Source organism: Meriones unguiculatus, chromosome 5 (genome assembly GCF_030254825.1).
Source record: "Meriones unguiculatus strain TT.TT164.6M chromosome 5, Bangor_MerUng_6.1, whole genome shotgun sequence".
NCBI lineage: Eukaryota > Metazoa > Chordata > Mammalia > Rodentia > Muridae > Meriones > Meriones unguiculatus.
Window position 1 is genome coordinate 47,984,099 of NC_083353.1, and position 22,128 is coordinate 48,006,226.

Here is a 22,128-nt window from a genome sequence, read left to right on the forward strand (position 1 = left end):
CTCTGGATCTGCCTGGGTGGTAGCTGAGTTGTTGAGCCACCAGCTCTCCTGCACCCACACCCCAGGGTGAGCCCACCAGCTCTCCTGGACCCACACCCCAGGGTGAGCTCAGCACGGCCCTGGATATCTCACACAGTGCTGCAGCCAGCAAGGAGCAAGGTCATCTTTCCTGCTCTCCTGCTCTTGGGGCCAAATCACCCATGCCTTCACTACCAGGGCCAGCTGTGCTGTGCTGCCCAGGGGAGGTGCTCTTCTGAGTGCTGCAAATGGGGAGAGGCAGAGACAACTCTCCTGCTCTCATGACCTTGGAGCCATGTCTCAAACCTGCTACAGCTGGTGAGAGACAAAATGTGAGGAGCGGGGAGGGGATCTCTTCCTTGCCCAAGCCATCCCACAGCAGAGCAGGGGCAGGCCCAGCTCTCCCAAGTTCGTGGCCATTGAGGGGTGGAGCCAGCTCAGAACAGTGCTTCAGTTAGCATTCCTAACCAGGGACACCTGCATGGCCTCTGGTGGAAACATGGGCCTGGGTCATCGAACAGACCCTGGCTGCCATAGGACCAGGGGACCCAGACTTGGCTCCTGGCAGCAGCATGGTTCCACATGTCCCCATGGCCTAGGTGGCAGTGGAGGCCATTCTGATCATTATATCTTCCTCAGCAGCACATCCTTCAGACAATCACACGGTCTTCAGTGGCATCCCTAACCCTGACATTCACTTGGCCTTTGTTGGTAACTTAGGCTACAGACATAGCCAAAGACCCAAGCTGCAGCAGGACCTCACCTTGGCCTCCTCATGGATGTCTGTTCCTCACTGCCATTAAGTCTCCAATTCCGCCATTTTCTACAGTGAATAAACCCCTCCACTTCACTTTCTCTTTCATCTTTCTGCCATGTACTCCATCTTCCAAATTTTTCCTTCACACATTTTTTTCCATTGAAGGGTCACCTGTTGCAGCGCTGGGAGGCCACATATGGATACAAGGCCTGGGTTGTCGTTTCTTAAAGTAACTTTACAATTGGGTGCTGGCCTCTTTATTTTGGATATCATGAATACACACACACACACACACACACACAGACACACACACACACACAGACACACAGACACACACACACACACACACACACACACACACACACACCAGAGAGAGACAGACACAGAGTAGACGGACAGCAAACAGAGATACAGACAGAGACACAGAGACAGAGATAGAGAAAACCTCCTAAGTTTAAATGCAGAATAAGACATGGAACATAACACAGCTTTGACCTCAACTAATGCCATGAAAAGTGGGAGCTTGCTCTATCCTGATTACTTATAAAGAGAAATCAATTGCAAGCCTCTAACTCAGGTGGGCTTTTCTATACTAATTACAGTTTCATTTGTTATTCAGTAACTGAAAAGAGCAATTTGGGGAGATATTACAAATCAAAGCACACTCATATCCATGAGCAGTGATGTCACTGTCCATGTGTAGATCTCATAAGTTAGCCTTAAGGATCATTTAAAGAAATGACTTAAGTACTAGGTAATGTAGGCAGGGCAGCTGGAGAAAAAGATCACATGTCCTTTATACATACTGGGTTGGTGAGAAATGCTGATGACAGGCTATATGCTCGCAAAATTGAATGTTGTGAATGACTTAAAGGGAGGGAATATTTACAGATACATAAAGATGGAGAAAATGGGGAGAAATTAATAAACTGTTAAAACAAACATGTGAACACATGAACAGGTCCAAATGTGTGTGCACATGCCTTTAGTGCCAGCACTTAGTTTGCCGGCAGGGGCAGAAGTTGGCAGAGATCTGTGAGTTCAAGGCAAGCCTGGTGTATATAGTGAGTTCCAAGCCAGCCAGGGCTACATGGGGAGACCCTGACTAAAAATAAAAGAACATTCAGTATCTCTGAATTTCCAGTTCTCTCTAGAATCATGTTTCCATCTATCCTGTATATTTAATTGTTGACATAAGACAGGAGGTTTATATTTTTAAAGGCTTCTCTTCTAATTCTAGTGTCCTTAATGTAAATCATCCACCTGAAAACATTATGTTTGTTTAACTTTTGTAAGTGAGAATGTCATTGTAGCCAGGATAGCCTTGAATCCTCCTGGCTCCACCTCTGGAGTCATCCCTTTATTCAGACTTTAGAGCTCGGCTTGTCCTCAGCCTCAGCTGGGTCCCATCTGCCTCTGGTCACCCTGGCTCTCCAGCTCTGCCTTGAGCTCTCAGCATTCCATCTGCTTTCTTTCACAATTCACCTTCAGATTTCACTCACAGCTAACATCCTGCAACTAGGAGTTTGGATAGACTGGAAAATACATCAATAAAGCAGGTGCTCCATGGGAAGACTGACCTGGGGAGAGGCTGTCTCTCACACACTGTAGAAGGAGGACCCTCAAGTGGGCATGTAAATCATTGGAGGACCAAGAGTTCTGCATCTCAGAAGAGAGGCAGTACAGTGGAGAAATTGCTCAAAATTAAGCCTAAGGTGTAAAGTGAGAAAAGATACTGTTGTCTATTTGGTGCAAACTTTCTGATCACTCCCGCAGGTGCGGCAAGGGAGCTCAGATAAAGTTTGTTCTCAGCCCTCCCCAGATGGCTGTTATCAGGACACAGGGAGTAAGATCAACAGGCAGAGAAGATGCTCCACTGGGAGGCCAGGTCTCCATGACCCCAGCAGGAACGTGTCATCATCTACAGACACAGAAATAAATGTCACAGAGGGGCCTTAAATTCTCCATTCACCTAAGCTGTGCAGAATCTCCTCAGGCGCACTGTCCTCCCCTGCCACGTCCATCTGGGTAAGTGCTCTGCACCCAAGAGCAAATTCAGAAGGTGGTAGGAACCCAGGCAGGCTGTGGGAGGAGGAGGCTAAAGAGGGGTTTTCAGCAGCTACAGAGGAGTTGCAGAGCTCTGACAGATCATCAGCACAAGGGACTGAGTTCTGCATTGGCAACAAGAACATTTTCTTCTCAACATACTCATTTCCTTAATTTTTAGACTTTCAAATTGCTTTAGAATTCATGTTCATTCCTGTGAACTAAGTAACTCACACTGTATACCTGGATAAGCTGTTAAGTTACATTTCTTTTACTAATTTACCTATTCCTAGGACAAATTATCAGGGAAGTGAAAGGTCTGGAGAGCTCACTTTCCTCGGTTGTGCATCTGTAACTTTGGTGTGCATAGAACTGTTTTGATGTAACATCTTCTGTGCTGTGAAGTATAAAAACTTCCAAAGTCTGTGTAAGTAATAGAGGCTGTAGATTCAAAATCTCATTCCACAGAGGGAGCTCCCCACAGGACTGCAAATGTTCCTTCTAGTGTTTGCTCATGGCCTCTATTCTTCTCAGCTCAATTTCAGAGATCACAAATTAGTGGTGTCAGCCCTTAGCCACTACTGGCTTGGTAGGAGGTGTCAGTAAATGGCTATGATGGTGAGGTTTCCAGGACACTAACTATTAATGCACAGTGACAGTGGCAGATTCCCTTCCCTGACTCACTGAGATCAGGAATTCTGGGAAGAGCTGGTTGCATGTTTTGTCTTTTCTCTATGTTCTCCACATGCATCTGTGCAATTTTTTATGATAGAAAAACTTGAATCTCATTTTATTTGAGGAAATTTGGAGAAGTGAACCCCCTCACCCTGTCCTGCTGTCTTTATTTCATTTCCAGACTTATCCCAAAGCTCAAATTTTCATGAACCTATGTGAAGAGATGGACAGGAACTGACCCCCCTCTCCTTTCTCTTAGGCAATGAATGCACTGGGAGGGAGGTCAGAGCTCTTAGCAGCAAAGCCAAGCCTCTCCTGAGGCTCCCCTGGGTGCTGGGGGAGCAGGTTGTGCTGCAGCACCATGCATGGTCCAGTGTTTGTGTCTGGAGTCTGTGCCATCCTGCTCCTCAGGGTCATCGAATCTTTCTGTTTCTGGAGGCTGATTTGGAAACCTTGGGTACAGCCTCACTGACACTCTGAGCTCAGAGATGCTGTACAAACGCTTCAAAGTTCAAAAACACAATTCTCAGTCAGGCTTTCAGACAGAGCTGTGATTCCTTAACCAAAAGGCTCTTCATGATTTGCCTATAACGTTACCACAGTTCATTTATTTCTTGCATCTCTGAAACAGCACTGGCCTATGCTTGGTGAAGGTTTTGCCTTCCCTGGAGTACTGGCCATTTATCCCTAGAGTCTTCCTATTTTTAAAGTTAGGATTGTGCCAAAGGTAGACATCCTGACTGAGTAACTTTCAGCCATTTTCATTGAGCATGGACAGTGTCTCCACCAACCCCCTCTATGTGCTGATGCTATGGACTGTGAGTTGTCCATGATTTGGGTAACTGTGGGCTAACACAGGCTAAAGTCGCGGCTTCTTGAATTCCTGCAGTACAGGGAGTTCAATTCCTCCCCCCACCTCCTGAGCAGCTGTAGTCTTCACAACTGGCTTTAACTGAGGAGATCTCAGGTTCCCCGTTGGTCATTTCTTGCTCTGTGCAAGTTTTATTTTCCTAATCTTTCCAAATGCTTTCCCTTTCTCTTCTCCAATACAGCCTTTCCTAATGGGACCTATTTCACAGATTGGTGAGTTTTCCTGGTGCCATGTACAGAGTTTCTTGCCTCTAGGAAGCAGCCTATTTTGTTGTGTTGTGTAAAGTGCAATCATAGTACATGTTACAACAGGTCATCCCAGGCTGGGCACAGCTTTCTTCACTCCAGTCCTCTAGGTTGGATGAGGTGGCCCTTGACCCATTCTGCAGGTCTGAAAGTGTGTGTCCTATCTCCTGGTTTCTTACAGCATACACAGGCTGGCAGGTGGGCTGATGAGGCTCAGCTGGGAGGAGCCAGGCTAGAGGATTCTCTGAGGAGAGGAACACTCACCAGAAGGTTTTCTCTAGAAATTATAATCTGCCTGCCTTACTGGTCCTGATTGTATAAGACTTAGATGTAGCTGTCAGTGCATGCTATGTGTAGATATTTGGATGACTAGAGACATGTCTATCCCTCCTGGCAAGCCTGTATGTTTTCTCTTTTGCTACTATTGAATTCCATTTCCAGGACAGAAGTGGTTTCAAAGCAGGAATCCCTGAAGCCATGATGTTAATATTAAGACTCATAACCTAACCTTTGGCAGAGTGCAGGGAATCATATGAAAGAAGGGGGAGTTAGTAAGACCTGGAGAAGACAGGAGTTCCACAAGGCCCAAATATATCAGGGCACAGGGGTCTTTCATGAGACTGTTTCTCCAACCAAGGACCATGTATGTAAATAACTTAGAATCTCTGCTCCTATATAGTCCATGGTAGCTCAGTTTCCAAGTGGGTTCTCTAGTAAGGGGAACAGGGAGTGTCTCTGACATGAACTCAATGGCTAGCTCTTTGACTCCTCTCACCCCCCGCTGAAGGAGGAGCAGCCTTGCTAGGCAACAGAGGAGGACATTGCAGCCAGTCCTGAAGAGACCTGATAAGTTAGGGTCAGATGGAATGGGAGGAGGTTCTCCCCTATCAGTGGACTTTGAAAGGTTCAGGGAGAAGATGAGGAAGGGATTGTGGGACTGGGAATGAATGAAGGAGGTTGCTACAGCTGAGATACAAAGTAAATAACCTGTGATTGATATAAAAATAAAAATTATAAGAAAAAATGAAATTAAAAAAGAAAAGAAAAGAGTATCAGGGAGGATTCACAGTCTCTGTGGCTGCCTTTCTCTCCTAAGAGCTTTTGGTTTGTAGGGCTGTGGTTTCTGAAGAGATGCTGAAAACAGCACAGCCTGTGCCCTGCTCTGCAGAGCTGACAGCTCACTGCCTGGGCAGTCTGATAGTGTGATGTGCTCATAAAGACCAAGTTCCTTTTTCTTATTTCTTTTCTTGTTAGCTCAGTGGAATTAAAGAAAAAATATATGCATTTCCAGAAACGACACGAGAAAAAGCATGTTAGAATTCTTTTGCTTCTTAGTTAGCCAGTGCTAATACACATGCAATGCAAACTATTAGTTAAAATCTACAAGTGTGTTTTCCTTCCATGAAATAAGTATAGAACATGCACCTGACACTCAGTGCAGAAACCATAAAATGACATTCAGAGCGTGTGCTTCCGATGACATTTGTAAATGTAGTTTGTAATTTTAAAAAGTTGTAAATAAAGCTTGGAAACAATGGAGCCCCATCAGTCTCTCCATTGTTTTCCTGGTCTATCACATCACAACTCTAATGTCTGAGTTGCTCAAAGTAGAGACAACTGCCATTTTACCTGATCATTGGAAAACAGAGCTGCCCCCAACCTACTGTGTTCTGCTTCTTGTGACTGGGATTTGGAAAACAAACACATGAGCTTTATAAAGAATAATTGAGCACCACTCATTTAATCAACACTCTACTGCTATCTGGAGTACATGGTCCATAATCTAATAAAGGATTAACCATTTCTATGATGCTACAGAACATTTATTTCAGAAAATCTGCTTTATTCAATGTTTTCACCAACCATCTGCTTCAGGTATAACTCCTGTCATGGTACCCCATACTTGTGAAATTTTAAACCCTTTGCCTATCCTTAGTATCTTCCATGACAATGTCCCATGGTTGTCACACGCGGTAGGATTTGCCAGTTGTGGTGACAATGTGACATAGTTTAAATAAGTGTAAAACAATTTCACTGTACACACTTGACTTTCAGTGATAAGTTTTTACTATGTCACTGGAATTTATTTACAAAATTACATCTCCTGCATGCATGGTGTCTATGCTGGAAAGTTTTATGTTAGCTTGAAACAAGCTAGAATTATTTCAGACAAGAGAACCTCAGTTGGGGAAACATCCCTACCAGACCGGCCTGTGGGCAAGCACCTGTACATAGTAGGGCTGTGGTTTCTGAAGAGATGCTGAAAACAGCACAGCCTGTGCCCTGCTCTGCAGAGCTGACAGCTCACTGCCTGGGCAGTCTGATAGTGTGATGTGCTCATAAAGACCAAGTTCCTTTTTCTTATTTCTTTTCTCGTTAGCTCATTATCTTGATTGATGATTGATTTCATATGGCTGGGCCATGCTCACTGTGAACAGTGCCGTCCCTGTCTGTTGGTCCCAGGTGCTACAAAAAGTAGGTTGAGCAAGTTCTAAGAAGCAAGCTGCTGAGCAACACTACTCCATGGCCTCTCCATCAGTTCCTGCCTCCAGGTCCCTGTCTTGAGTTCTCTCCTAGCTTCCCTGGCTGGAGAACTACAGGCTGTGTGGTGAAATAATCCCTCATCTCCCCACAGTAACAGAAACTCGAGAAGACAGAAAGTGGTACTAGGTCGTGAGATATGACTATGATAGACCTGACCTTGGGAGAAGTGTGGAAAGGTTTTGAAACTTTGGAGTGTAAAGTACATAGAGTGCTGATACTCCAGTGGATTATTTGGTGTGATATTAGAATGTAATGCTGAGAGCAGAGCAGATGATGGAGGCTTCTCTTATGCAGTTCCATGGGGAAGCTTGAGAGTCCCTTAAAGATTCTATGAGGGTCACTCATATTTTGAGTTAAAAACCATTAAAATGATTTGTCCTGTGCAGCTCCTGTCCTCTCCAAGTCATACTAACTCCCCCTTCTTTCATATGATTCCCTGCACTCTGCCCAAGTTTTGGTTATGAGTCTCAGCATCTGCTTTGATACACTGCTAGGCAGAGTCTTTCAAAGACACTCTGTCCTGGGCATAGAGGGCTATTCTGAGACTGTTTCTCCAACCAAGGACCATGCATGGATATAACCTAAAACCCGTGCTTGGATGGAGCCCATGGCAACTCATTATCTGAGTGAGTCTCCTAGTAAGGGGAACAGGGACTGTCTCTAACATGAAGTCAATGGCTGGCTCTTTGACCTTCCCACCACCCCTGAGGGAGGAGCAGCCTTGCTAGGCCACAGCGGAGGACATTTCAGACAATCCTGAAGAAATCTGATAAGCTAGGGTCAGATGGAAGTGGAGGAGGACCTCCCCTGTGAGTGTATTTAGAGAGGAGATGAGGGAGGGAAGGTGAGATTGGGAGGAAATGAGGGAGGGGCTACAGCTGGGATACAAAGTAAATAAACTCTAACTAATATAAAAATAAAAATTTAATTAAAAAAAGGAACCACTAAAATGAAACCTTTGCCTTGCAGGAACAATTAAAATCCTCTGAAGTATTTTCTCAGCTTCAGCCTACAGACATTGTGGCCTAAATACTGCTGAGGCTGCATCTCATGCTGGTAGCCAAACTTGGTAGCTCAGGAGTCTCTCAGGTGTTCAAGACCAGCCTGTTCTAGGGAGGGAGTTCAGCACAGCCAAGGCTACATAGAAAAACCTTGTGTCAAAAAAAAAACAAAACAAAACAAAAAAACAAAACAAAATAAAAACAAAACAAAACAAAAAAAACAACAAATAAACAGAGTTTCTCAGGTGGTACTGTTCTGAAACATGGAGGGATCATGGAGTGAAGCTGTGACTTGGCACCATATGACTGTATAGAGTCCCTGAAGAGAGCCAAGAAGCCACTGAAGAAGGCTAGGCCCCTTTGCAGTGCAGAGCCAAGCCATTTGGAGATGTCAGTATCACATGCCAGCAGCAGCTGCTGTGGGACGAGGCCAGTTTAAACCTAGGAGACAAGCTGTGTGGAAGGCTTTGCCAGCAGTGTGGAGGACCCCAGAAGATCACTGGTGAGTCCCGGAAGCCTGGCACTGAGAGTTACACTGTTGGACTTTGTTGAACTTGATTGTGACTGTGCCCTGGTTCTTCCCTTTTACATAAGAAAATATTTATTTTTATTTTACAGGAGCCCACAAAGTCTCTTGACTCTGAACACTTAAAGGGATTTTGGAGATTTACAGAGAGTTTGGAGTTCTAGAGAGACTGTGGGTATTTTAGAGAGACTTTGAAAATGTTAGTGAAACTAAATGTTTTAGAGGCTTGAATATTTTGTAGAGGCTTTGAATGTTGAAAGAGACTTGAGAGATAGAACTTTTAAAAAAATGGAACTTTTCTATTGCAATGTTGACATTAGTTTAATATCTTGGGAACAACAAAATTGAGAGACAAAGTTATAGTGTAACAGAGATGTGTTTAGTGTCAGGTAGATAGGGGGTCAACTGTGGCAGCTGTTTTTGTCTTTTGTTTGTTGAGTCAACACACTAGACTCATTTGGGAAGGGAACCTTAGTTGAGAAAATGCCCCCACTAGATTGGCCTATGGGCAAGTGTGTGATGCATTTTCTGGATAGATGATCAGTGTGAGAGGGCCCACATAACTGTGCCTGTGGACTCTGGGCTCAGGGTTCAGGATACTTAAGAACACAGACTGAGAAAACCATGAGACACAAGCTTGTAAGCAGCGTCCTTCAGTTCTTGCCTCAAGACACGTGCCTCAGTTCTTGCCCCAGGTTCCTGCCTCAAGTCCCTCCTCAGCTTCCCTGCACAATGGATTATCAGCTGTAAGATGAAATAAAGGCTTCCCAAGCCAATTTGGTTTTGGTCATGGTGGTTTATTTAGTCTAAATCAAAAAACTACAATAATTCAACAGCATGTACACCACACTTATTAATATAAACCTGGAGCCAGCATATCAGGTACCTGGTGAGTATAAACTGTAATAATTCAACAGCATCTACACCACACTTACTAATATAAACTTGGACCAGCAAGTTTATATCAGGTATGTGGAGAAGTATCGCAGCTCCATTATGGAGAGAGGGAATGTTGACTCCTATGGAGTCTGCCTTTCAAGACTGAGTTGGACCATTTTTCTTTAATTAATTCTGTAATATGGACAGCTCCAAGTCTGTTAGAACTGTAGTTCTATTTACTCCCTGACTTCACACGCTGAAGGAGAAAGACACGGTATATGCTCCTGCTGACATTTGCCCACCTTGCCCTTCTCTTGTAGCAGCTCTGGACTGAGATCAGAACCAAGCAAGATGGAGGTACAGAGCAGTGATCAAAGACTGAATCATCCACCAGAGTTTTCTGAAAGGACTCCGTGCCAATGTGCTATTGTTTTCTGATTTGTCTTTTATCTTCTGTTTCAGGCAGTGACAGAGCTGAACAGTCTTTATGAGCTGCCTGAACTCTCCCAGACCACAAACATAAGCCACCAACACATCCACAGAGACCATCATGTGCTGGAATTCTCCCATCTTTGGTGTGTAAACAGTGTGTTCTTGCTCACCCAGTGTCTCTCTGACACAAGCACTCTGTTCTTCACATGTTCAAGAGGAGGTGGCTGGGACACGGCCTCAGAGTATTGAAGGACACAATTGGAGGAAACAGCAGATCATGAATAAAATCAGAAACATCTGGATTCATAGATTACAACCCCCAACATTTGCTATAGAAATTTTCTAAGAAATTAGGATTTTCAATAGAGTACAGATAGCCCTGAATAGAATAAGTGCATACCCAATCCATGGGACCGCTTTAGTTGGCAAGGTCTGCTTTTTTTTCTTTTATACAATCCTTCTCATTCAGACTCTACCCAAAATAGGAAAACTGTCTATAATGTGTCTGGCCATCAAGATGTTGTGGGTAAAAACCAAGTAAGATGCTGCTCCTGCTCCAGGAAAACCCAAACCTGCAAACATGAGAACACATAATTGCTGCTGTTTTTAATGTTGAGGGAGCTCACACACTGCAGCCACCATGGGACACAGGGTCCAGCCATGGCTCAGCTTAGGACAAGTGAGAGCAGGAGGATGGTCTGTGGGGTAGGAGTTAGAATGGAGGTCTTCAGCGGAATAAGCATTCAGGAGCATCTGCATGTTTTCCTGAGGCCAGAAGACTGGTCTGGAGTGGTATGTGAGGTCTTGATCATGGTGAATCATTGTTTTACTTTTCTCCTCAGCCACTCTTTGTTTCCACATAAGATGACTTCACACTCTTCTGACATAAGGAACACCTTCTTCTCTGAAATTGGCATTGGGATCTCAGCCAACAGCTTCCTTCTTCTCTTTTACATCCTCAAGTTCATTCCTGGGCACAGGCCTAGACCCACTGACGTGCTCATTGGTCTGCTGGCACTAATCCACCTACTGATGCTAATGTTCATAGCATTCATAGCCATGGACATTTTTATTTCTTTGAGGGGATGGGATGACACCATATGTAAACTCATTGTCTACCTGTACAGAATTTTTAGGGGCCTCTCGCTTTGTACCACCAGCCTGCTGAGTGTCCTCCAGGCCATCATCCTCAGTCCCAGAAGCTCCTGTTTAGCCAAGTTCAAGCACAAATCTGCCCATTACATCTCATGTGCCTTTCTTTTTCTGAGTGTCCTTTATGTGCTCATTAGCAGTCACCTCTTAGTATCAATTATTGCCACTCCCAATTTGACTTCGAATAACTTCATGTACGTTACTAGGTCCTGTTCTCTCCTACCCATGAGTTACCTCATGAAAAGCACATTTTGTACACTGATGGCCGTCAGGGAAGTCTTTCTTATTAGTGTTATGGTCATCTCTACTTGGTACATGGTGGCTCTCTTGTGCAGGCACAGGAAGCAGGCCCAGCATCTTCACAGCACCAGGCTTTCTCCAAAAGCATCCCCAGAGCAAAGAGCTAACAGGGCCTTCCTTCTGCTCATGAGCTTCTTTGTGTTGATGTCCATCTTGGATGGCTTTATCTCCTGCTCAAGAACTATGTTCCTGAATGATCCAACATCTTACTATATCCGACTCTTTGTTGTCCACAGCTATGCCACAGTCAGCCCTTTTGTGTTTATGAACACTGAAAAACATGTCGTTAACTTTTTCAGGTCTATGTGTGGAAGGACATAAATGTTTAAATATTCATTGATCATTGATGGGCCTATTTCTTTATAAGAGGACCCAATACACTGCCATCAGAACTGTCAGTCATGGCATGGTGTTCATGTGCTTTGGTGTACATGAAAATCTAAAGCAGTGTTTTTGTTTTTGTTTTTGTTTTTCTGTTAAAATTATTTACTTTAACCTGTGTGGTAACAAACATGTAGCAGAAAATTAAACCTCATCCCTTTTCTGATATGACCAGGGCATTTTTGTTTCATTTTATTTTATTTTATTTTATCTTTTTCCTCAATGCGTCATTATGGGAATCCTATGAGGTGGCTCTCATGCATCATGGCCGTGGACAGCTCACACTGTTTTGAAGGATGTAACCATGTCTAACACATTTCAATATTTTAATTTCCCGTGGTATAGCTATTTTGACAAATTAAATGAGGAGGCATTTCTTGCCATAGTTACACACTCCAGAAAGAAAGGAATCATACACAGAACTTTCAGAAGAGAATTCTTTGCAAGAAGCACATGTGATGTATACAGCAATGCGAACAACAGCTGGATTTAAAATTCTCAGAGTTATCAAAACTTTTGACCCAAACACAGCCTCTGCACAGCATAGGACCACGTTCAGTTTTACGGTGCAAGGCAGTTAGTTCCAGCACTGGTCACCAAGGTATGGTGCCCTGGAAAACAGGAAAGACCCACACCACTGGCCAGCTCCCTTGAGGTTCAACACTCTACACAACATTTCTTCTAAAACCAAATTCCTCCTCCTTTCACCTCTGCTATAAATAGATTGGGATAAAGTCTGTTGCTTGGGGAAACATTTATATCCATGAGGCAGTTTATCAGACTATAATAAGGAAGTTTAATAAGCCAATCAAACATATGTCATCTAGATTACTATGCAAGGGGACATGGCAACACAGGGGGCATGAAAAGCCTTGTTTAAGTTAATTTGGGATTCAAGTTTTAGACTGATGTCCCCTGGGCCTATTGTTCCCATACACTGAACTTCTTCCTGGCTTCAGCCTGGTTGTCCCATCTCTTGGTTGTTTTCTGTGTCAGTTGAGCATAGACAAACCACCCATTGTTACCCATTGTTAAAGGGTAGGAAAACTTTTTTTCCAAGCAAATGGACCCAAGAAGCAAGCTGAGGTTGCCATTTTAATATCTTCAAAACAAAAAGACTTCTAATTAAAATTAATCAACAGAGATGGGAAAGGACTCTTCATACTCATCAAAAGGAAAATCCAACCGCAAAAAAATGTTAATTCTGAACATCTATGCCTCAAAATGAAGGGCACCCCCATTTGTAAAAGGAACATTAGTAAAGTTTTAACCACACATTGAACCTTATACATTAAAAGCAGGGGACTTCAATACACTACTCTTATCAATAGACAGGTCATCCAGACAAAAACTAAGCAGAGAAATAATGGAGCTAACAGCCATTGTGAGTCAAGTGGACCAAACAGAAGTCTAGAGAATATTTCACCCAAACAGAAAAGAATATACACTCTTCTCAGGATCTCACAGATCTTTCTCCAAAATTGGCTACATACTCAGTCACGAAGTGAGTCTCAACAGGTACAAGAAAATTGAAATAACCACCTGTAGCCTATCATACTCTCACAGATTAAAGCTATATTTTAACAATAAAAGAAATAACAAAAAGCCCACAAAATCATGGAAACTGAATAACTATCCTCTAAGTGACCACTGGGTCAAGGCAGGAATAAAGAGGTTAAAGACTTCCTAGAATTCAAGGAAAATGAATGCACAGCATACCTGAACTTATGAAACACAATAAAAATGGTAGTCAGAGGAAAGTTCAGACTCCATACTAGCAACTTAGTAGCACCCCTGTAAGCTCTAGAACAAAAAGGAAGCAAATTCATCCAAGAGGAGTAGAGGAAAGTAAATAATCCAACTAAGGACTGAAATCAATAAAATAGAAACAAAAAGACCAATACAAAAAAAAAATCAGTGAAACAAAGAATTTGTTATTAGAAAATATAAACAAGATAGACAATCCCCTGTCCAAACTAACTAAAAGGCAGAGACAAACTATCCAAATTAACCAAACAAAAAATAAAAAGGATGACATAACAGATACCAAGGAAATCCAAAGAATCATTAGGTCATACTTCAAAAACATCTACTCTACAAATATGGAAAATCTAAAAGAAATGGACAGATATCTTGATAGATACCACTTACCAAAGATGAATCAGATAAACAACTTAAATAGAAGTCTAGCTTCTAGGGAAATAGAAGATGTCATTAAACGTCTCCCAACTAAAGGAAGTAAAAAAAGCCCAAGGTTGTTCTGTTGCTCTCCTTGTGGAGACCCTGTCCTCTCCAGCTCTTACTATTTCCCAGTTCTTACCTAAAATTCCATTCACTCTGCCCAACAGTTGCCCATTAGGCTCAGCATCTGCTCCGATAGTCTGAACGGCAGAGGCTTTCAGAGGCCCTCTGTGGTAGGTTCCTAGGTTTTTTCCTGTTTTCTTCTTCTTCTGATGTCCATCCTCTTTGCCTTTTTGGATGGGGATTGGACATTTTTGTTAGGGTCCTCTCTCTTGCTTAGTTTCTTTAGATACAGGTTTTAGTGGGTTTGTCCTATGTTGTATGTCTATATGAGTGAGTATATACCATGTGTGTCTTTTTGCTTCTGGGACACCTCACTCAGGATGATCCTTTCCAGATCCCACAATTTACCTGCAAATTTGAACACAGGGAACTTCCCAGAGACTCATACTCCAACCAAAGACTATTCATGGAGATAACCCAGAACCCCTGCACAGATGTAGGCCAGGGCAGTTCAGAGTCCAATTGGGTTACATAGTAATGTGAAGAGGGACTGCCTCTGACATAATCTGATTGACCTGCTCTTTGATCACCTCCCCCTGGGGGGGAGCAGCCTTACCAGGCCATAGTAGAGGACAATGCAGCCACTTTTGATGTGAACTGATGGACTAAGATCAGAAAGGAGAGGAGAACCTCCCCTATCAGTGGACTTGGGGAATGGCATGCAAGCAGGGGGAGGAGGGAGGGTGGGGTTGGGAGGGGAGGAGGGAGGGGCTTATGGGGGGATGCAGAATGAATAAAGTGTAATTGATGAAAAATTTAAAAAAAAAAGGGAAAAATAATTTAAGAACCTTAAATGACTTTCAAAAGTGGAGGAAAACATGGAGTTAGTCAATTGGCATGGAGCACGTCTCGCCCCTGGGGGCAATGGTCTCCTGAACCTACTCAGACCTTGGACACCACCACTGCTAGTTCTAGAACTGATGCAGGATGTTCCAATGAGGGGGTTAAGGCTTCTTGTAATATTTCCTATAAGTACACACCTGTTTGTTTATATCCCCCATTTTTATTTATTGTTACCCAGATAGAGCCAAGTAATTGTGGTAATGATACTTGCTTTTTTGCCCAATGCTGGAATGCTAGTTAATTTAGGTGTGCCCTGGTTACTCGCATGCCTCACTGCGTGCCTGTGCCCATTGATGCCCCTCACGCTATGACTCTCTTCAGACAGAAAAGGGATCTTGGAACTACAGCCACCATTGTTACTACCATCTCATTGGCGGCTGTTGGAGCTACCACCGGGGCATTAGCCATGAGTCATCCTGGGCAGACTGCTCAGACCCTGAATAATCATGTAGCCAATGTAGCTCATGCCTTAGTTGTACAAAAAGGAATTAATGCTCAACTAAAAGGAAGCTTGATGGTGTTCAATCAGAGGATTGACCTCATGCAGGAGCAAATTGATACCCTATGGCAAATCGCTCAACTTGGCTGTCAATGAAAATATGCTGGACTTTGTGTCACTAGCATATAACATGATAATTTTTCCTGTGCTGCAAATCTGTCTAAACAATTGTCGAACTATATTTTAGGTAATTGGACTGGAGAATTCGATACTACGATGGAGCAGCTGAGAGTGGCCATTGTCACGGTAAATTCTACCAGAGTGGACGCAGGACTAGCCACAGGATTATCATCATGGATTGCTGCAGCCATGAATCATCTGAAGGAATGGGCGGGCATGGGAGTGTTAGCAGGCCTTCTGGTGTTTGTCTCCTTGGTTTGCCTGTGGTGTATATGCAAGATTAGAGTCTCACAACAGCGTAATGCAGCCATGATCATTCAGGCCTTTACAGCCATTGAAGCAGGAGAGTCTCCCCAGCATGTTTGGCTACCATCAAAAGCTAAAATGTTATGCTCAGGATGCGAGGCTAAGCACTGCACTCAGGGTCAGCCGCTTTGGAACCAGAGAAGAGCATGTCTGATTGAATGCGGGTTGATGCCCCAGGTCCTGCCTCTGAGAAAAAGGTATCGGTCCGGTCTGATGCTCTTTGGGTGGATGACACCTAAATGAACATCAGTACAAAGTCCCAATTTATTTCTAATATCAGAGATCAGACCTCTACTCTTGCCTGATGCGTCTAAAACAAAAAGGGGGAACTGTAGAGAGCTGCGGAATGCTATTCCGTGAAGATGGAGCTGGTTTCCACCTTCCACCTTCCTGATGGTGAGTGCTCTCTGTCACGAACAATTCCACATTTGGCTAAGGCTGGCTTGCTTCCATGTATGTGGACCTATCTGCATTGCCCACGTGGCACGCTGGGGTTGGCTACCCAGAGGCTATTTAAGCTGTGGGCTGGCTTTCCCCAGGGTCAGATGATTGTTCAAGGTTCCTGAATAAACTGCATTGAAAAAAAAAAAAAGCCCACGGTTCTATGATTTTAGCACAGAATTTTCTGGATTTTCAAAGAAGAGATAATAACAATACTCCTCAAATTATTCCACAAATTAGAAACGGGAGAAACATTGTCAGATTTATTTTGTGAGGCCATAATCACCCTGACATCCAAACCAGGCCAACTCAACAACAGAAAAAGAAAATTACAGACCAATTTTTCTTATGATCATTGATTCAAAAATACTCAATAAAATATTTGAAAACCAAATCCAATAACACGTTAAAAATATCATCTATCATGACTATCGTCCCGGGATCGTCCCAGGGATGCATAAATGGTTTAAAATACAAAAATCAGTCAATGTAACCCAACACATAAATGAACGGAAAGAAGAAAAAACATATGATCATTTTATTGGATGCTGAAAAAGCCTTTGAGGAAACTCAACACCCCCTCATGATAAAAATCTTGACGAGATCAGGAATACAGTTACATACTTCAACATAAAAACAGCAATATATAGCAAGGTGTTAGCCAACATCAAATTAAATAAAAATTCACAGCAGTTCCACGAAAATCTGGAACAACAGAAGGCTGTCCACTTTCTTCATATCTATTCAATATAGTACTTGAAGTTCTAGCTAGAGCAATAAGACAACTAAAAGAGATCAAGGGGATACAACCAGGAATGGAAGAAGTCAAAATATCATTATTTGCAGATGATATGATACTATACATAAGCTACCCCAAAAATTCTACAGGGGAACTCCTACAGCTGATAAACACCTTCAGTAAAGTGGCTGGATACAAAAGTAACTCAAGAAAAAAAAATCAGTAGCCCTTCTTTATACAAATGACATGTAAGCTGAGAAAGAAATCAGGGAAACATCATCCTTCACAATAGCCACAAATAATATGCAATATCTTGGGGTAACTCTAACTAAGCAAGTGAAGAGCTGAATGACTATAACTTAATGTCTTTAAAAAAATTGAAGAAGATATCAGAAGTTGGAAAGATCTTCCATGTTAATTGGTCAGTAGGATCAACATAGTAAAACTGGCCATCTTACCAAAGCAATCTACAGATTCAATTCAATTCCTCACCAAAATTCCAACACAATATTTTACAGACCTGGAAAGAAAAAATACTCAACTTAAAATTGAAAAAGAAAAAGCCAGGATACCTAAAACAATCCTGTACAAAACAAAAACAAAAAACAAAGAACACCAAAAAAAAAAACTACTGGCAGTATCACCATTCCTGATTTCAAACTCTACTACAGAGCTATAGTAATAAAACAAACAAACAAACAAAAAAAAACAACAAAAAAACATAGTATTGGCATTAAAAAACAAAACAAAACAGGTGGGTCTAAGGAATTAAATCAAAGACCCAGATGTAAAGCCACAAACCTATGGACACCGGATTTGTTACAAAGAAGTCGAAGATGTACAATGAGGGAAAAGGCATGTTCAATCAATTGTGCTGGCCTTACTGGCAAATATACCCATTCAATCAACCTGCATAAAATTCACATCCAAGTGGATCAAGACCTCAACATAAAACCAGATACTCTGAACCTGACAGAGAGAAAGTGGTCAGTAGTTTTGAGTACACTGGTATTGTTTTCTAGTACCTGGCTATATGAGAGTCTCCATAAAATGACTGCCCTTCTTGACAAGGGCTCTGTGAGTTGCCCAGGCTGCTCTTGGACTAAGTATGTTCCTTCCTCCTCTCCTCAGTCCTGGGTGCAGGTGTGTGCACCATGTCTGTTGGGGAGACTGAGACACAGAGCATAAAGTTCCACTAAAGCAAAGCACAGCCTCTTCCTGAAGTCTTCAATGAAAATGAGGTCTCCATTCCTGCTCCTCAGAGACTGGGGTCCATTCAGACATGGCCTCAGCCTCAGCTATATTCCACCTGCCTGTGACCACCTCAGCTCTGAGCTTTGCCTCTACTTCTCTGTTTTTCAATCTGTTTTGTTTCTGACATCTGCTGAAATTGACATTGGGTAACCAAACGGATCTATTATATAAAGAGCATGGTAATGCAATGGGAATCACTCAGTAAAATGTATTTACAGCTCTGCTGGTACATAGAACTCAGCATATTAATCTTGTAGAAGTTTTACCTTTCCTAATGATGCTTTACCATTCTATTTTAGAAAATCTCAATTTAAATTTTTTAGGTTATTTTGTTATGTATGTTACACTTTTTGGGTGTTTTATTTTGTTTGCTTTTGCTGTGTCTATATATTTGTATTGCATGCATGCCTGTTGCCCGAGGACCTCAGCAGTTTTGGGAACCCCTGGACCTAGAGTTACAGATGGTTTTGAGCTGCCATGTGAGAGGTGAGAACTGTACCCGGGGCCTCTGTCAAAGCAGCAGGTTCTCACCACACCAAGCACCCCATGTTTACAGTCTTTAACTGGCCATCAACTCTGATTTTTTAAAGTTACTTTTCATCTTATGTATTTTGTGGGATGGGGTAGGGTGTGTATGTCACAGCACACATCTCGGGGTCAGAGGACCACTCTTTGAAATTGGTTCTTCCCTTCTAGAATGTAACTCATCATGACTGGAGGCCAGCACTTCTGAACACTGAGGCTCCCTCATTTCTTCTGCTCTGAGCACTTACTTAGCTGGTGCATCAGGTTTGGTAACTCAGGCCCTTTTGCTTTCCCTCATATCTCACATTAAAGATAAAATAAAACCATCTTACACCCATGATATTAAAATGATAATTATTTCATTACTATATGACTTCATTTTTTATTATTGCATAATTTAGGATTATGATACTTGAATTAAAGTAAATACTTGCATTGCATGAGAAATAATTTTCGAGAAGACCCGTCATCAAATCTTCTGCTGTACCTCTGAGGCTTTGGCCACCTGAGTCTGAGTAGCATCACTGCTTCCTCAAGGAGGTATGAAATCCTACACACCTGTGCAGCCCCTCATTCAGGATGAGTTAGATAATTCTTCTTTCATTAAAACCTTACAATGGGAATGGCCCTCAATCTATTGAAACTATAATTCTTATTAATTGTTCTGCTTTCAAATGCGGAAAGAGACAAAACGTAGACCACATTCCTGGCAGCCTCTGATAACTGAACACTTCTCATGGAGGCTTTTGTTTGTTGTGACATCAGCACATACCTCAGATGAAGTTACAATGTGAGATTCACAGAGAAGGACTAAAATGCTACCAGGATGCTCTGGAAAGGATTGCTTGGGAAGTCTATTGTGTTCATGCTTACCCTTCTCTGATTTGGGCTGGGAGAAACCAAACAGTTTTTTTTTTTAAATCTGTATTAACTATTCCAAGTCACAAACATAAGGAACCTTCATGAGAATAAAGCCAGCAGCCTACACTTCCAAGAGTTCGCCCTGTACAGGGAACACCGACATTCTTGGTATGTAGACTTCATCTTCTTACACATCTCCCTGACGCAGGCACACAGATGTCATATGTTCTAATGCTGTAGCTTAGTCCCAGACTGCTCAGGGTCACACACAGGATATGGCAGGAGTGAGTATGATGTGAAGGAGTCTGGATTCAGAATTTCCACTCCTAATGCTCCCTGCACATCCACATGAAGAGCACAAGGTCTGAAGTAAATGAGCAGAACAAAGAGATTGGAATAAAATGACTCTGGGCCTGTTTAAGACAAGGGCACAGCTTCATCTGAGGATCTTATTTCTATTTTCTTGCAATCCTCATTGAACTTCACCAAAACCTGCAGAGCTGCTCTGTGTCTGGCAATCAACATGATGCAGATGAAAGACAAGTAAGACATTGCTTTTGCCTAAGGAAACCTCAAAAAGGAAACAGTAGGAAAAGAAATATTTTCTTGACACATGACAATTGTAATGTGGGAGAAAGCTTCTATCTGGATGGGGCAATAAGTGTCAGAACAATGGAGAGAGTGGGCATCCCTTCTGGGCACTTTGAGATGAAGGCAATCTTAAGGGGTATAAGGCAGAGCTGTGAAATAAACGTCTTTCTAAGGAGAGTGGAGCTGCCATTGTCTGCAGCTGATGAGCAAGGCTAGACTGGTGATAGAAATCTTCTTGCTGTTCTCCCCTCACAGTTGCTACCTGCTTCTTTCAGCCTTAAAATGAACAAAATCAACAAACTGTCAGGTAACACCAAGGTAAGAAACACCATTTATGCTGGAGCTGGGATTGGGCTCTCAGGCAACAGCTTCCTTCTTCTCTTCCACATCCTCATGTTTATTCGTGGGCAGAGGCCCAGACTCACTGATCTGCCCATCAGTCTCTTGGCCCTAATCCACATACTGATGCTGCTAGTCGTGAGTTTAGTAGCTTCAGACATTTTTATGCCAGGGAAGAGATGGAGTGATTCCACATGCAAATTTGTCATGTTCTTGTACAGGTCTTTTAGGAGCCTCTCTCTTTGTGCCACTAGCCTGCTCAGCATTCTCCAGGCCATCACCCTCAGTCCCAGAAGTTCCCATCTAGCAAAATTCAAATGTAAATCTCCACACCACATGCTAGGTTGCCTTCTTTTCCTGAGTATCTTTTATTCATCCATTAGCAGTCCCCTTATAACATACATAACTGCAACGCTAATCTGACCTCACCTGGCTTTATATACCTCAGTCAATCTTGGTGTGTTGTGCCCATGAGCTACTCTGTCCATCACACATTTTTTATATTGTTGACCTCCAGGGATGTCATCTTTGTAGGTCTTATGACCCTCTCCAGTGGGTACATGGTGACTTTCCTATAAGACATAAGAACCAGTCCCAGCTTCTCCACAGTGTCAGCCTTTTCCTCAGACTATCTGCAGAACAAAGAGCCACACGGACCATCCTTTGCATCATGAGTTTCTTTATGGTGATGTACACCTTGGACAGCGTCATCTCCTACCTAAGAAGTATAGATGATGACCTGATTTTGTTTTGTTTCCATATTCTCACAGTCCATGGCTATGACACAGTCAGCCCTGTTTTGGTTCTCAGTACTGAAAAGCACATAATTAACATTTTTAGATCCATGTATGGAAGGATGGTAAACATCATATTACTTGGGTATAGGTAAGATTCCTTAAGATAAGCCGGTATTCTGGCATTAGAGCTATGAATTGTAATGTAGTTTACATGAGCTTCGGGTTAAATGAAATTACAGAGTTGTCTTTTTGCTGTTGTTAAACCTATTTCTTATGAGATGTGTGGATGCTACACATAAAAGACAAACCACATGCCAGATACATGAGTCTTTTGTACTTCCCAGTGTGTCTTTTGGGGAGACATAAAGTGACTGTCTTGTTAGAGTCTGGATTATCCACAGCCATTTATAATACGTGACAGCTTATGATAGTCTTCGTTTATTCAAATCCCTCAGCTATCTCTGTTTTGCCAAATGAGGTTTGTAAATAGTTATTATTATAATTATCAAGTATCCAGAAATGTTCAAATCATTTAGCATACACACACACACACACACACACACACACACACACACACACACTCAGAGTGAGAGACAGAGACACAGAGAGACAGAGACAAAAACAGACATAGAATCTACGTATAAAATGCAGTCCTGATGATGGATAAACAGAGTTCAGCTTCTCTGCACTGGAGTGTTACTCCAGCTTTAAAAGAGAAGGAGATTGTGCACATGGTCCCACA

The 22,128-nt window shown here is 42.6% G+C and overlaps 2 pseudogenes; both read left to right on the forward strand.

The window, feature by feature from the left end:
- The first annotated feature begins 1,046 nt into the window (after positions 1-1,046).
- Positions 1,047-11,786, forward strand: LOC132654033 (vomeronasal type-1 receptor 48-like; annotated as a pseudogene).
- Positions 11,787-20,592: 8,806 nt separating this feature from the next.
- On the forward strand, positions 20,593-21,538 carry LOC132654032 (vomeronasal type-1 receptor 54-like; annotated as a pseudogene).
- Positions 21,539-22,128: the final 590 nt, after the last annotated feature.